Source organism: Rhynchophorus ferrugineus, unplaced genomic scaffold (assembly GCF_030347505.1).
Source record: "Rhynchophorus ferrugineus isolate W39M unplaced genomic scaffold, kcgeb_rfMv2 rfM2, whole genome shotgun sequence".
NCBI lineage: Eukaryota > Metazoa > Arthropoda > Insecta > Coleoptera > Curculionidae > Rhynchophorus > Rhynchophorus ferrugineus.
In genome coordinates this window covers 62,421,936-62,438,756 of record NW_027472581.1, presented here as the reverse complement: position 1 = coordinate 62,438,756, position 16,821 = coordinate 62,421,936, and the positions used below count along the sequence as shown (strand labels likewise).

The window sequence follows — 16,821 nt, the reverse complement described above, 5'->3', positions numbered from 1 at the left end:
CATAAATATTTTATGCCAGTTTTGATATTGAAACAAGAAAAGAGAACTAATTTTTATGATTATTTGTGTTAATAAATCGAATGCTGAAAGTGCAAATGAAAATATTAGTGAATGTGAATTAATTTTGTTGGTACAATCAATTAATTAAAATATTTTCCATCATTTTATGCAACTTTTTGTTATCTTCCTAGCTACGTAAAGGGAAAGTCGAAGGAACGATGTTGCTTTGGCAGTAATCATCAATCCGTTTTTGCAAATTTTTCGGCATTTAGTGCGTTGGCTAGCCAGAACCAAAATATAGAATCGATCTAATCAAATGGCAATTAGAAGGCGTTATGTTTGGTGATTACGCTGGGTGCGGCTGAAATTTCCGTTTGCACTGCAACAGTTTATCCTTAGTTTCATATAAGAAGATGACTTTCTGAAGATTACTTGCTCTTGCTGATCTTATTGATGTAATTTATACGCTGTCTGAAAATACTTTGAGAGTCTGAATTAAGTTTTCGTTCTATAAATCTTGCAATTCATTGCCTTCGACATTTCTTGACATCTCAGACTGTTATTTCTTATTGATATCAAAATCTCCACTTTTAAAACACGGAAACCAAAACCCACAATTGGGATATGAGCATAACTATAAGTTTCTAAAAGTGTTTCATGGATTTGGGCAGCAGATTTCTTCGAACTAAACGAAAATGCATTTTTGACCACTTTTTCCATGATTACACTGAATAATTTAAATGGAAAACTACTACTTTGCATAGAAAAATATCCAAACCATCAAATTTAGCTGTTGCTTACATTGATACTTTGCACTTTCACTAATATATATCGCAAATCCAAATACATGCAATCTAATAAGTTCAAATACAAACAGTTATAAAATCATACTATAATTTAAGAATTGCCTAGATAAAAATATAATTATCAAGATAGTCATGCCAGCCAAATAGTTCTGAAAAATCACTGAATAATACCGATTACAATAAAAATAATTCATTCAATAGGCCTTATGGAAAAACTAGTGTTATAGGTAGTATAACGATTTTGAAATAAGTTCCAACTCGGATGAAAATAGAAAAGAAGCGTGTCTATATTTAGCTCCTGTTAACCGATAAAATATTAAAGTAGTAAAGATGACGGAAGAGGACAAACGAATTATTTATGCTATGATAGGCATATTATTTAGGAAAGTTGTAAATCAGCTGGTACCCCATCACCTGACAGTTATAACATAAAACACGTTAGAATTTGTTAAGAATTATCTGTTTGCAATTCGTTTTTGATGTAATAAAAAAAAGCAGTGAACAACGAATATATTCACTAATATTTTTAGACGCACTAGTTCTGGTTTGATGAAATTAAAGCAGAAAAATAGAACAATTAACTCTAAATAACATCTATTAGATCAATTTAGCTTAAAAGATTATCCCGAAGTCATATCAGAATAAAGTTTATTAATTTAGATAATAATGATTGAATACAACATTTTTATAAACAAAGTTAAAGTTTTGGCATTTTGGAAGAAATATATAGTTGGTTCTACAATCGTTGGTGAAAAGCTAAAGATTAATGCTTTGTGTGTTGTCGAGGTAGTAGAAGGGCTATTGATAGGCAATAGGTCTAGTGGGTATAGAGTTTGATAGTCCAAATCAAAAGTAATTTATCATGTACGGCCAAGTGTCATTATAGAGAAGATCTAGTTCTAGTTCATTGTGTTTAATTTCTAAACAATAATGTTTTTTTGCCCAATGAAACCATTATATGATGATTATGGATCATTATAGCATTACTACAATCTTCATATGATGCTTCTTAGATGAAATCATTTCTTATTATCGTATTATTATGTAATTTTTTCCCTTTTAACTTTGCAACAACTTTGCACTTAACAACTTGCAATTAATTTGGTAACAATATCTTCAAATGTGTCAAAGCAATATCACTAAGTGCGATTTCTCAGTTAACGATGGTCTCAAAAATTAAATGAGTTGATTTTTTAATGAAAAATTTGGGAAAAACGATCTTTTATCTCGAAAGATATGATAATTACACAAATGACAAAAAAAAAAGTTATCGCTCCATAGGTCGATCATTCGATCAAATGTCTTTATAGACAACAGTGTACAATCTGACAAGGAAAAACTATCCCAGTCACACCAGTACCCAGGCTGGGTAAGACCGGATGTCCACTAGGATGAACTCTAAAATTGTCAAAAACTGGTTGGTAAAAATGAGGCCCTAAAATATAACAAAAACCACGATATATACGTCTTATTTTTTATGATCCCCATAGTATTAATATATACTATCTGATGATTTGGTTAAAGATATCTTATCATATACATTTTCATAGCTTAAATGTTCACCGTTTAATCATATCGAAACATAAATAATGCATAACAAAGCTCCGACATAAATATTTCTAAAAATAAATTTATATCTGCACTTCAGCTATAAATAATATTCATAAAAAAGCTAACCCACTCTCTCCAGCATTCTCTGTTAAAATTTCAATATAAAATGTATCTGTTTAATTCGTAGATGTTAAGAACACCTCGCTACAGAAATGAATAAGTGGGTTCGCTACTACAAAACAAACAGGTTCATTGATTGTTAGAATGCTTTCGGTGTCGATGTTTTATGATGCACCAGGCAGCAACAAGAAAGTCTCATAATATTCAGTAGGTATTTTCTTCACCGTTTGTTCTTTTTTTTGTGCTTTTTTCGATTTATTCTTATTCGCTCACCAGTAATTAAATTTAATGGAATGCTTTACGGGAATTGATAAATAACCTCGTTGATTATAATGGAATTTCAGATTTCTACTTTTTCGAGACAATAAAATATTATGGGCGTGTTTAAAGCGACCTTGAGGATGTTATTAAATATTGCTGGTTATAATTAACCTGGCTGGCTATTGGATTTTAGTTCGTTTTCAAGTAATCGATAAGCGTATGATATAATTTATAGGAGGCATCATTAAAATAGGAGCTTCGATTGTAAATTAATAAAATAGTTTGTAATGTCAGCTTAACATTTAATTGAAGATATAGAGGATTGTTGATTTTAAGTTTATAAATTGTCTTTAGCCAAATAAAATCAAAGGAAATAAAAACATTGTGTGATTTGGTGAACCTTGATCTTAAATTGAAATTAATGTAACCGTTAAGATAGTTAGTTTGAGTATTGCAGTAACTTTGTTGTAGGTGAACATAAATATATTGTTTTTAATAAAAAGACGAATATATATCTATATTCTACAATCGTATAGCAGGCATTCATGAATTTTAAAATATATAATAAGGCTTTCTCGTTGCAATTGTTGTTGCTTTTTTACTACTTTAGGGAGTAAGAGAAATTCTTTATCGCTTTACTACTACTATCAGTTGTAATATATAACAAAATAAAACTATGGTATAAACCTACCAATAATAAATTATTTTTGGATAACAAGATATTGCAGTGCAAATCATATTTAGGACCATTTGGTCCTACGGAATCCAACTATGGTACATCTAGCACAACTAATATAGTCACAATTCGACGGTACCAGAACAAACTGTTGCGTGCTATAGTCGATGTATTAGGGGTCGGAGATAAAAAAAATATTGATATTATTTACAATATGTATTTATATTTCTAATAAACCTTTATAATTAAGTACAAAAATAAACAACCTTTAAAATTTAAGTACAACGTACAAATTTAAAAATTTTATTGCCGGTTTGGTGACGCAGTGGTAAAGGCAACAGGACATTAAAATATGTAAAAAAAAGTTTATTAAAAATAATTAAATGGTTTTATATGTTTAAGAAATATATTTAATATTTTTGATATGAAAAAATAGATGTATCGATAATTTTTCTACATAACTACTCCGTACTACGTTTCTAATGAAGTAATTTTACAGCGTTGTCCCTTTAGAATTCCTAACGAGAATAATTCAAAGTGTTAGTGTTATATAGTTTCAAGATGATATGTCTATAATAATTATCATAACAAATAGTTATTGCCCACTAGGCAGATTATCGCACCACTTGGGGTAATTAAAACAATCATAGCGAGTTTTTAATGCCACCTTTTCGTAGAATTTGGGTATTTGGCTTTTACTGTTTTTAAAATATTCTCTTTTAAATTAGCCTGACCATATATTTCTATAAGCAATCGATGCTCATTAACTACAAATCTCTTTAAGTTAACATACATTCCTACAGAGCACTTCTATTACATATGCTTGTTTGTGCTAATAGTTGTGGATATGCGGACATTGAAAAAAATATGCTGATGCAAATTCGCTAGATATCTAAGTTAAATTATATTTTTGACAGACATCTTATGATATAGTGTTTAACATCAGATGCTTTAATTAGAAGTTTTAATTTAATAATAATTAAACATAACATAATAATTGCACCAGGTAATAATTAAGCGTTATAAAAATAATAAAAAATGAATAATGACTTCTACTTTATAAAGAGTGCCAGCTATACGGTATTCAATATTGTTACATTTTCATGTATATGGGTCAAGATCAATTAAGATTCTTGCACATATTTGTTACTTCTTTACTAGCTTTTTAGCTAGCTTTTACATATTCTATAATATTATCAAAATCCGTTAACTAGTTTCAAGATTTGCGAATAAACCTGGCGACCTTTCGAAAATCGTATTCCTTCCTATCGTATTCTTTAATCTATTAGAGGCCAGTAAGTATTTAATTTAGTCATATATGTATAACTCAGTTTATATAACCTTGTTGTATTCTACAGATCGATTGAATATTATGCTGCTGCTCATAATAATACAATTAAAGTTATTATCGTGTATTTATGTATATGATATATATTTTTGTGTTTATTTTTTTCTTTGAATCTTACTAATCAATTGATTTTACGTTTGTATTGATACATTATATGGTACCAAAAAAAACCGTAAATCTTTGTGTTTTAAAGTGATAAATATATATTTTGAAAAAAATATTCCTAAATTTTAACAATGTACCCAATGAGCAATAAGTCTTTTTGTGTGGTACATTATATAATGACACGTAGAAGATCGCTTTACTGACATGTACACGGTTATAATCTAGAATTTAACTTAATGAACATTCTATCTTATTCTAAAGACTGTTTTATGTGTTTATTAATCAGGTCTCACGCTCTTTCAGAGTACTTTACAGTTTCATTTTTGGAAATTAATGAATATGAGAAGTAACATACTTCGAAGGTTCGAAACAAAACAAAACAAATGTCGCACATTGGAGTTAAATCATACTAAAAAAATATACTTAAAATCAATTTTTTTCGAAGAAAATAATTAAGAATTAAGACTTTATAGGCATTAACAGAAGACATGAACATGTCGGAAACATGTATAAACATAATAATTATGATAAAAATATAATTTGGCATTAAAATACCAAAGTTTTCATGAAAAATATATTAACATTTGGCTGTGTCACATGATTTGATCGTAAAAATTGACTTACTCTGTCACTATATATGAAAAGAATCGTTCTTGGAATGTCAATAATGAATAATATATAAAAGTATAATTTCTAGGAATACCGCAATCGAAACAAGATGAACAACCAAATGACTGTAAATCCCGTGTTGACGTCAAATAAAGTAATTCTTATGTTCCGAGTTGAAATAAAAGGAAATTAGTCACCTTGAGAGATTATAAAACTCAGATTAGTAGTGTCAACTACTAACAGCTCACAAATAATACTTTATTTATTTTATCTATATTATTCGGTTATTAGAATTTACGAACATGATAGTAAGAAAAAGAAAAATAATACTTGGCTGGAATTGAAAATTGACCGCCATAGAACATAATAAAAACTTCATGATTAAATTAAGATTAACTTAACATTTTAAAGATAAGCTGTGTTCGCAATGGTAATTCGTTAACAATGGTTTCGTTTCATATTGGGGTGCGACTTTGAAAAAATATTAAACTATAAATTATAATATAATAAAATAAAAAATATCTCGTGTGCCATATCACTGCAATGGATGAGGCCCGAGAAAAGGGGATTAAAGCCAGACTTTTGGGTTTAAAAATATTTTCAAAAACTACTTCCAAATGGTGTAAAACCAGATTATTGTTGTCACTTTTAGGACCAATTGAAAGCAATAAACGTTCGATTTATAAATTGAGAAATTATTTTGCATTACGACAATGTCCCGTTTAAAGTACCAATTCTTTCAATTTTTCGCTTATTCGCTAGGTTTAAGGCGGTTTTAGCTATTATATTATACAAACATTTAAAAAGATGCATATAAGATATATGGATTTTGATGAATTTTTGACGAAATTTCACTAGTAACTTTGGAAAAACTATAGTTTCCTTGTGACAGCCATTATGATATAGTAAGTAGATGTAATAGCTAACGTTTTTCAGAGAGAATTTTAGGGACTCTTTCACTCTCTCGGTCAGCACCCGGCCCATCTGGCTGGCGGCAGGCGTTGCGTTAACCATTGCGCATCATATCTGTACAGATAAAAATACTCAAGTTTTAAATTAACTTAGAATGGATAATTTTTTTAATGATTTTTGATAGGCTTAACCTCGATATATATCGATATATTTTGACCAATATATCGATATTTTTGTTAGCTGATATTTTTCGATATTCGATATAAAAAAATTAAATATAATTCATTAACAGTATAAAAAACCATAATTATTTTTAATAAACTTTTTACGGTACTTAATTGTAAGGATTTATTAAAAATAAACATATATGTATTGTAAAAACAGATCTATATTTTTTTCTCCGATATATCGATATATTTTTTAAAATATCGAAATCAATATGCTACTGACCGCACTCTTTCAACATACTTATTTAATTTTCCGGACTTAATCAGTGTTCTTTATTATTTAACTTTAACCAAAGTTAATTAAGTGTATAGAATTATTGTCTGGCAAATTAATTTTACGTATTTTGATACTTAAATAATATCATATAAAAATGACAGCCATACTGAAATAATTTTAATTTTTATTTTAATAAATAATAAGTAAGGTCTGGCACATTATAAACAACCATAAAAATGTTTGGCAATGAATTAAATATTTTTTGTTAAGCCTACTAAAAGTCATTAAAAAAATATCCATTCTTAATTAATTTAAAAAATGAGTATTTTTACCTGTACAGATAGGATGCGCACTGGTAAACGTAACCCCTGGCACCAGCTGGGCCGGGTGCTGATCGGGAGAGTGAAAAAGATTAAATGCTAAAAGATTAGCTTACATGAAATTCTTGTTTTATCTACGTTGCTAGCTCCTGTACTATAACATTGAAACATGCCATTGCCGATTTCTGCCATTGTATATACTCCAGTTTTCGACAGATGACATTCGTAGGAAATGACACGTGACAATGTTAACAAGTAAAGGTTAGGTTAAATGTTTTTGGTGAATTTAATATTGTATTATTCTTCAATAAAATGCGTTAGAATAACAGTGGACGTGTACGGTGCAAGATATAGATTACTATAAAAAATTGTATCCTTTTCTAACACTAATATTCCTAATATAACCTAAACGTTCTAACAGTAGTTTAGTCATATTATTTGGATATACATAAGATAATTTAAATAAAGTATATTGCTATATGAAAAAATCTCTCTTTTAGTTCTTGTATATTCATTTAAAAAATTTATATAATTATAACCTTTGAAGCTATGTGCTTATTAGTGTATTTAGCAGAAAAATAATGAAAATAATGAAATAAGAAATAATAAAGTATATAATAAGAAATGCAAATGTAACATTATCATATGGAGACTTAATATAACAAGAAAGATTGTATCATATTATATATATTAATATCATATTACATTAAGATGTATCATATTTATCTGGAACCAATTACAAGCTCTTCAGAAAGAAGATGAACATGAAAACTTATTGTGAAACATCTTTATTAATCATCTAGCCCATAAAGTTATATGGTTGTTACCGATCAGTGTATATTAAACGAAAATATTTAAACGAAATAATAAAAATTACTTTATAAATCCACCATTCTAAAGCCAGTTAATTAAATTCTATGAAATGTCACCTCAGCAAATAATTTCTTTGTGTTCAGCAACCGTTTTTCCGAAAACCTTCACTGATTTAGGCCAGGGCTACCTTTAAAACTATGAAATCGTTCTTGTTTCAATTAACTCGTAATTTTTTCCGTTTCGGCTAGTTTAAAGAAATAAAAATTATGAACAAAAAAACACATTCATTGGCTATTCCTCGTGTGTTCTTACAGACCGGTAAACTACCGTATTTTGCTCTAGTTCGGTTACTGCTAGACGGGCGAATTCAACTTAATTTGGCAAAACATTTCGAATTCAACAGGTGTTTTTTTAGTTTTTTTATTGGCCACTCCTTTAGGGGTACTGCAATTTTAAAGTTAAATGTTCGATAAACAAAAGAGGCGGATTATGCACAATCTGTAGATTGTATGTGCTTTATTTTAGACGAAATGGATTCAAGTAAGGTGTGTTTAACCTTGATAATTTTAAATGCAGATGGTTATAATTGACCCGGTTGAATTATATTTTAAACGGTCTTGAAGGATGGATAAATGTATTATAACAAACACTATTATTTTGGAGAAAATATAACGCTAGTTAACTAGTTTCTAGGAAATTACCCTAATATGATTTATGTCTGCTTATTGACAAGTAATCGATAAATAGATACAATTATTTGGGAACAAACACAACTCAGATAAGCTGGTTTCTACAAATTTCAATATTTCCTGGATACTGCAATTCTACGTTGAGTTTATAGACGGATGTTTCTTTTTTCAATGATAATATAAAGATATACTTTTATAGATTCATTTAATACATATGTAGAAATTAATTACTTAATATTCCCGGGGTAATATTCAATTACAGTTAAGTAAATTAGAAATTATGAAGAATATAGAGGTTGTATAAATACATAATGAGTTTTTCTATAACTTTTACTCATTAAGCAGAGAAATTACGATTCTTTCGAATTGCGCGATGATAAAACTGTCTGTTTTAGCGATCCAAGAATCGACTGAATTATAGCCATCGTTCTAAAAAGTCAAGTGTTGTTGGGCTAAGCCATCAGTCATGGATATGAACAAATGACAAAAATTTTTCTGGAAACCACAAAAAGGAAGGAAGATTCCTATTTATATGGCTAATACCAATGAAGAACTGCACGATGACCTGGAAATCAAATGGATTTGCGAAGTTTGAAACACGAACGAAGATTACTAAATCATACTAAAGTGGAAGCAATACAACTGCTGGATAGCGCGCAGGATGTCAGGAGATTGAAAGGAACAAAACCATACGAACTTGTGTGAACATTTAGTGTGTATTATTAGTTTAAACTATAGTTATAAGTTAATAATTAATAAATAATTATAATTTTATAATTGAGGAATACATACTGATGTATTTTCTCGCACTCGTCTTGCTTGTTAATTAATCCAAGCACATAGGAAAAGTAGTAATAAATTAATTGTAATAATAATAATAATAATTAAGATTGTACTAAGCGTATCTAATAAAGATGTTATAAAAAATATAGCTAATTTTATATATTATTGAAATAATTTTAAAATAATAACGTGGATAATTGAGAAAAATTATAATAAAGAAATACTAGTACTAGACGCCTACAGTTCCTTACCAGCAGAAAGCTGCAATGTGACTTCTAATGATACTACTCTAGTGTTAGCTGATTAACGGTACCATTGCAACCAACCTGATAGTGATTTATGAGTGACTTGTTGTTATGATTGGTGGTAACGCAATACATTTTACATGATGCCATCGCCAATATTGTATAGAATATAACTAACACAAACCCTGAACAAAACTACAAACCCCTAACAAAAACCCTGAACATTGAATATCCGCAATTCTAACGTAACTTCAATTGCCTCCTGTAGTTTACGGAATTTATCATAGACGTAATTCATTATTATTGATTGATAGATGTTAATTCATTAATGAATTAATATACCGTTACGATTGTAAGGAAGACTGAGTAAGAAGTTCATAAGAACTCATGGGAAAAACATATAACAATAAACAAGAAATGACCTCATATCACATGATATAAGATTATGCCTCTTGGAAAATATGTGTGAAGATTTAATTAGTGGTAATTATTACAGTTAGCGATTAATTTCAAAAGAGAAAGTTTGGCGATTGTTCTTCAATCGGAGAAGTAATCAATTAACAAATGGCACAAAAACTCATAGATGGTAAGAGGCCTTTTAATATCCATTTTTTGGAATTGTGCTAACAGACCGTTTTAATGTTAACATGATATTCAGTCGGTAGACGATTTATTTAGTATCTTGAAGATATGTGAACAAACTGAAATATAACATTTTGTGTTATGTCGTACTCAGTTGGGTACCGTTAGCCATATATAAAATTCATAAGATTTTAGATTGAAAAATTGAATATCGGCATATCAAAACCTGGAAGTAATAGCTCCTATAGTTGATAGCCTCCAAATTACCATTGAGAGCTCGAAGGTTCTCATGGGAAGATTCTCGTCTTACTAATATTATAATCAAATTTAAATAATATTTTGTCTTTGAGTGATAGCTCAAAATAACATCAAAATAAATCCACATGAAACGGAATATTTACGGTTTGTTTTGTTAAACCTTACTTGTCTCACTTTCCAAACAAATCACCTCCATATATATTTCAAACAGTGTAATGGCACAGCCATTAGGCTGAAGAGAAAAAAACCACAAGTTACTCACGCCTCGACACATTCTACGTAAACGTATAACCATAGACACCAAAACTATAGAAAGATGTTAATTTTTTATTAAGCGGGTATCACAATAAGCTTCTCAGTAGTTCGAAAATATGCCTTGAATTTCTGATGATTTGCTAAATGATCCGTTTATGATAATGAAACTATATTTTACCTGTAAGCTTAGCACTATCGTTAACTAGAACGTCAATAATATCTAACTGTTCTTTTTCGATTCTTATATTGTCTTATTTTTAGGTAAAATTTTAAAATATTTTCAGAAATATATGCACATCAATTTTAAAAGGTTTACTGAAATCAAACATAACAATTATCTTTCACTACTTTCCATTGTTATAATTATAAATTTTTTTAAATTAATTACATCTTACATTAGATATGCTTATTACAATCTTAATTTATAAATTAATTAATTATTACTGCTCTATTGTACTTGCATTAATACATAAGCAAGGCGAGTGTAGGATTAATACAGGTGGCGACTTCAACGCGCACCACCCCATCTGGGGGTGTTCCAGAGCGAACTCCGCAAGTAACGCCATCGTATCTCTAAGCGTAGATCTGTAATGCCCTGCCAGATGAACTCACCCATCACCCCAGTTCAGTCATTCAAGGCGCAGCAAGAGTCCTCGATTTCTTTATTCTTTAAGACGTAAATTGCTCTTCCGAAGTTCGAATCGATGATAGACTATGATCATCCGGTCCTTCTCCAACTCGGAAACTGCGCCACCACTCAAGTCCCACTCACAATATTCAGGAAAAAGACCGACTGGAAGAACTACCAATCTCTTCTCCTGGAATCCGAACCAGTTCAGAAAATTAACACTCCAGAATAGCTCCAGGAAGCCGTACTCAAGCTAACTCATGATATTCAGTCTGCTTACGAATCTGCCACAGTAAAAATTTCAACACAACCCCAACCGTGGAGAAGCAACCTTCCCGCTTCTCTTAAGCGTGCAATTCGCATCAAAAATGGTCTATGCAAAAGGGAGGCGAACATAGCATGCAAGGGGTAAGGCCGTCTCGACCTGGCGAGCGATGATATGGAACTCATTTCTTTCTGGCATGTCTCCAAATGCCTCGTGGGGAAGACGCACAATGTCATCCCCCTAAAGTCAGCGGTTACAGGAAATTTCGCAGTCACTGACCAAGAAAAAGTCGAGATCCTCGCAGAGGCCTACGAGGACCAGATGAAATGCTTCCCTCGCGCAGAGAACACTAAACCTAAAGACAACGACATTGTCATCAACGAATCAAACTCCATCAAAAGACCATTAAACCCAGCCTTTCTTCTCAACCATTTCGTGTTCAACAGATTGTGATCGACAAACTTCAATCCAAAAAATTTCATTAACTCCATCATGAGGCTGTAACATTTCCCGGCGTCTTAGAAACAAGCACATACAGGGTTATTCCCAAGAAATAAATTATGGGTATATTCTTGATGACCAAAAGTATACCAGTTGATTTAATTCGAAAGAACTGGAACAGTATTCGATTAGGAGTTAGTCATATCGGTACTGACTACAAATATTTACATTTCATAATATAAAAAACGATTTAAATTCTGATTTTGAAATTAATTGGTAATTATTAATGGTTAGCTAACAAACTTATTTTAATTAATTCAGTGATTCAATGTCATTGAAAATGTAAAACCACATTCTTTATTATTAATTTTAATTAATCCTTCGTAGTTTATCAATTTGTTTGATACTAAAATCCCATCTTGAGTTTATTTCTACCGATAATTATAAAATAACTTGAGTAATCTGTAATGGTACCAAATAATATTAACCATTGCTAATGTCTAACATTGATTAACCTTATAATCAACTAGTATTGAATGCATTTTGACATTTAGACAAAATATTTCTTAATTCATTTAAAATAATACCATTGAATATAATTGATTGAGGAGGATCACTAGTTGTTATAGCAGTAATCAAAATTGTATTCTAAAAAATAGTTGTACATTTAATATTATTTAGTTGTAATCTTAAAATGAGTAAAACTATGAATAAATAAACAATCGATGACAAAACAACGTTAAAAAATGTAAGTATGTGAAAAAATTTATTTGTTTGATTAAATATAACATACAAATCTAGTGAATACTTATTATTTGAAAAATACTACGTTTATTGTTTTTTATGCGCAATTTTTTAACGATACATATTTGACAGTAATAGTATCATTTCCATCGGATCAAATGTGACTTTAATTAAAATAGCGATTTCATTATAAAGAAAATTTACTGCCTTCAAAGTCTATTACAATTAGCATGGAAAATGTAGACGAAATTAATATTATGTTATACATGATACATCTGTACAACTAACTAAAACACTAATTCGGGTCATTGTTATGAACATGCTTAACATTTATATCGTACGCTATTATTTAGACTAATGTATGCACTGTGAGGTAATTATATTAAATAAACCATATGACTATTACAACATCAATAGAATTAATTGTGAAACGAAAATATGGAATCTAAGAAAAACAAGTTTTTTGGTATGTTTGATGTTTGAAGAAGCGTTGGAGTAAGTTTGATGGATATGACACATTTTTTTAAGAGAGAAGAGATGAATTTTATAATGTTAAAACTTTGAAATTTTTCTAACAGTGAACTTAATTCAAATAATAATTAAAATTATACAATAAATAATTAAAACAAATAAAAATTAATTCTTAGAAGCAAAACAAAGCATTCCATTTTCTACTTCCACTGATCACTAATATATATCAGAAAAAGTTTTCTCTTACACTAAATATGATCTTTTGCGATTATAGGAACAATATATGGCTCTTAAGAAAACATCTTAAGAAAAATAATCAACATGCTATATATTATGATAATTCAAATATGGGAAGGTATATTCTCAAACCATAATTTTAATTATCAAAGATAACAGTGTTTATGAAGTGTCCTTCCTTACATACCCGAAGTGTAACGTGTCAAAAACACTTGGTAATGCTCTCTTGAGATGCTGAATTGCTTGAATCCGCTACGAGCTACTTGTTTGTAACTGGTATCAGGCATATTATTTGAATTACGTCTATTGTTATAGGCATTCGCATTGTTATGCATCACGTAAGTTCCATAGTAAATAAATTGATAAATTTAGTTTATGATTATAAAACGCTAACATTGAACAATATTTAGAGTAACAGATCAGAGCATAGATCAAGAAAATGAAATTAAAAAAACCTACGTTATAATAGAATTTAAGTAATAAACCAATAAAGACGTATAACAGTAAATGAGATAATAGTTTTTTCAGATAAATACGAACAAGTCATCATTGAAGATGGAACAATGAATAATGGAACATTATATATAGTAACTAGTTTGTATTTGAAATGAAAACTTCGAACACTTCTAGCTAAATATACATTTATTCATGTTGATAATACGTGAAATATTATTTCAAGTATATAATATAGCTATACCAAATGTAAATTAATACCATACACAGCCAACGAATGGATCGACGTATTCGCAAAAACCGTCTTATCTCTTCTTTATTTGGTTCTAACTAAGCCTGTTGCGGCACGAACCTCTGAGTAATGGGAACGCAAGTAAGCATTGACCTCGTCTGCAACCTACAAGTTCATCTCGACCGCGCGGGCCCACATTTATATGCTCTAAGTTTTCGACACGTTCGTTCGACAAGCTAAATATAATGTGTCTGTTGAAAAGTTTTCTAACTAACAGTTAAAAAACTATTGTGTAAAAGCGACATTTATTGTGTTTTATTTGTTAAAATCTTCTTGATATTTTTCATATATGTACCATTCAAGGAAATCTTAAATCGTTCCGAATATCTATGGTACTTAGAATTCGATTAGGTAGTTATTTTAGACCTTTTAATTTTGGGTCGTTCATGTTTTTTACAAAAGGTTTGAACGGTAAAGAAGTTAGGCGGGATTGTCGTTTCCCCTTAATTGTAGAATTTGTCGCCTTTGGGAATACTTAGCAATAGAAATAATTACCATGAATGGGCTGTATTTGCCAGATGTGATACCTTAATATGTACAAGGGATGTTTTGAGTACTCCAGTTTTCGCTTTTTAATTTAACCTTATTTATTAAATATTTTTTCATTAATTATTCTCTATTTGTTATCCTCTACTTATTTACTTATTTATCCATTTATCCTATCTATTTTATCGTCTTCTATTTTATTATTTCTTCGAATCGTCGAGTATTCCCCATAATTCCAAAATCATGGCAAATCAATGATAATATTATTAAGGTTTCACCTGGAAATATAAAATATACTATTTTGTAAATCAAAAACTGATGCCAAAGTGGGCAAAGTTTACTGATGTGTAGTTATGATCTATGAATAACTTGAATCATACATAAACGCCACCGAAAGTGTTTTGTGCTAGCTCTTGGTGTGGCCCTTGTCTTTTTTCCTTATACGCATTGCTCGTTCATCATAGAGCGAGTTAGATAAGTGAATTCACAATAGCAACAGAGTATTGCTTCTTTATTTATTTGCGTTTTTTTTGCATAATCCTAGCGATACCTACTAACCGTAGTGGCAGGATCTCGTCCCTTTAACATCCCTTGATCTTATTGCACGTCTATTATTGTTAGTGTTAGGATATAAACTGGTACGTCGTGCGTTACCTTCCCTTCGCACTGTCTGCATATGTCATACTTCATCCTAGCATAGTTGCCAGTACTCTATCAGTACCGTTATAATTCAATATTATTTACCATATAAATATTTATCATAATAATCACCGATCCCTGTTATATTTCCAGTATAATTTCATCCTTTTCATTGAAAATTGGTTGCTCAGGTATGTTTTCAGAACTATCACCCGACCACCTCGACGTCAAGATCTCGCACGCTTTATTGCTTAATTAATTTAATATAACTAGTTGTTATATTATTTATTTTGATCTCTGCTTTTATTAATTTAAGATGTTAAATTGTTTTATATTGTTTTATTAAATATAATTTTTATTTTACGCTTACGTTTAAAATTAACCCTACAATTAAATATCACTTCAATGTTTTGAGAGAATTTTTAAACGCAATTTACAACACGCAACGAACGATTGATTTTTTCTTCAAAATATGTACATGTGATACAGTACCTTTTCTTAAGATTCGTTCTGATTCATATTCTTGTCCACACATGTTAACTGCTTACTAACATCAACGAGTTGTTGTTTTTGTAAAGATATCAAAGGAACGTGTTGGTTAAATATTCGTATATAATATGACCAACACAATACTTTGATATCTCTAATATTTCAGCTTTATCTTCAGCTTCAATTAATGGTTATTCAATACGAGTTAATAATGAATAATTATGATAATATACTATATCCTAATAACAGTTAAACGGATATATATATATATATATATATATATATATATATATATATATATATATCTTATATATAAAAATGAATCGCAAAATATGTTCCTAAGCGCATAACTCAACAACGCCTGGACCAATTTGGCCAAATCTTTTTTTAAAATGTTCGTTGAAGTTCAGGGATGGTTTTTACGGCGAGAAAAATTAGAATTATTGCTGGAAAAACCCTAAAAATAGCCCTTTTTTTTGAATTTGTTTCGTGTATCAGTTGACAATTCATCTGTCATCTGTCAAAAGTCATCTGTAACAGACAACTTTTTTTTTTAAATTTGATATGACTTGAACTCAAATCCTTTTAATCCGTACGAATTGTTTTATTTATTTAAAATTTTTTATTTGTTTAAAATTTAATTCAAATTTTAAATAAATAAAACAATTCGTACGGCTTAAAAGGATTTGAGTTCAAGTCATATCAAATTTAAAAAAAAAAGTTGTCTGTTACAGATGACTTTTGACAGATGACAGATGAATTGTCAAGTGATACACGAAACAAATTCGTATATCGTGTTTTGTGCAGAGTGTTTAGTTAGTTAGTGTTTGTTTAGTTCGTGATTAGTGAAAAAATAATTTATATTTGATATGCCTCCTATAAGACGAAGCAATTTAGGT

At 29.7% G+C, this 16,821-nt stretch overlaps 1 protein-coding gene across 6 annotated transcripts in view; it reads right to left on the bottom strand.

The window, feature by feature from the left end:
- jvl (javelin-like) overlaps window positions 1-16,821 on the bottom strand; it is a 317,251-nt gene that overhangs the window by 88,537 nt on the left and 211,893 nt on the right. The gene's annotated exons all lie outside the window — the stretch shown is intronic.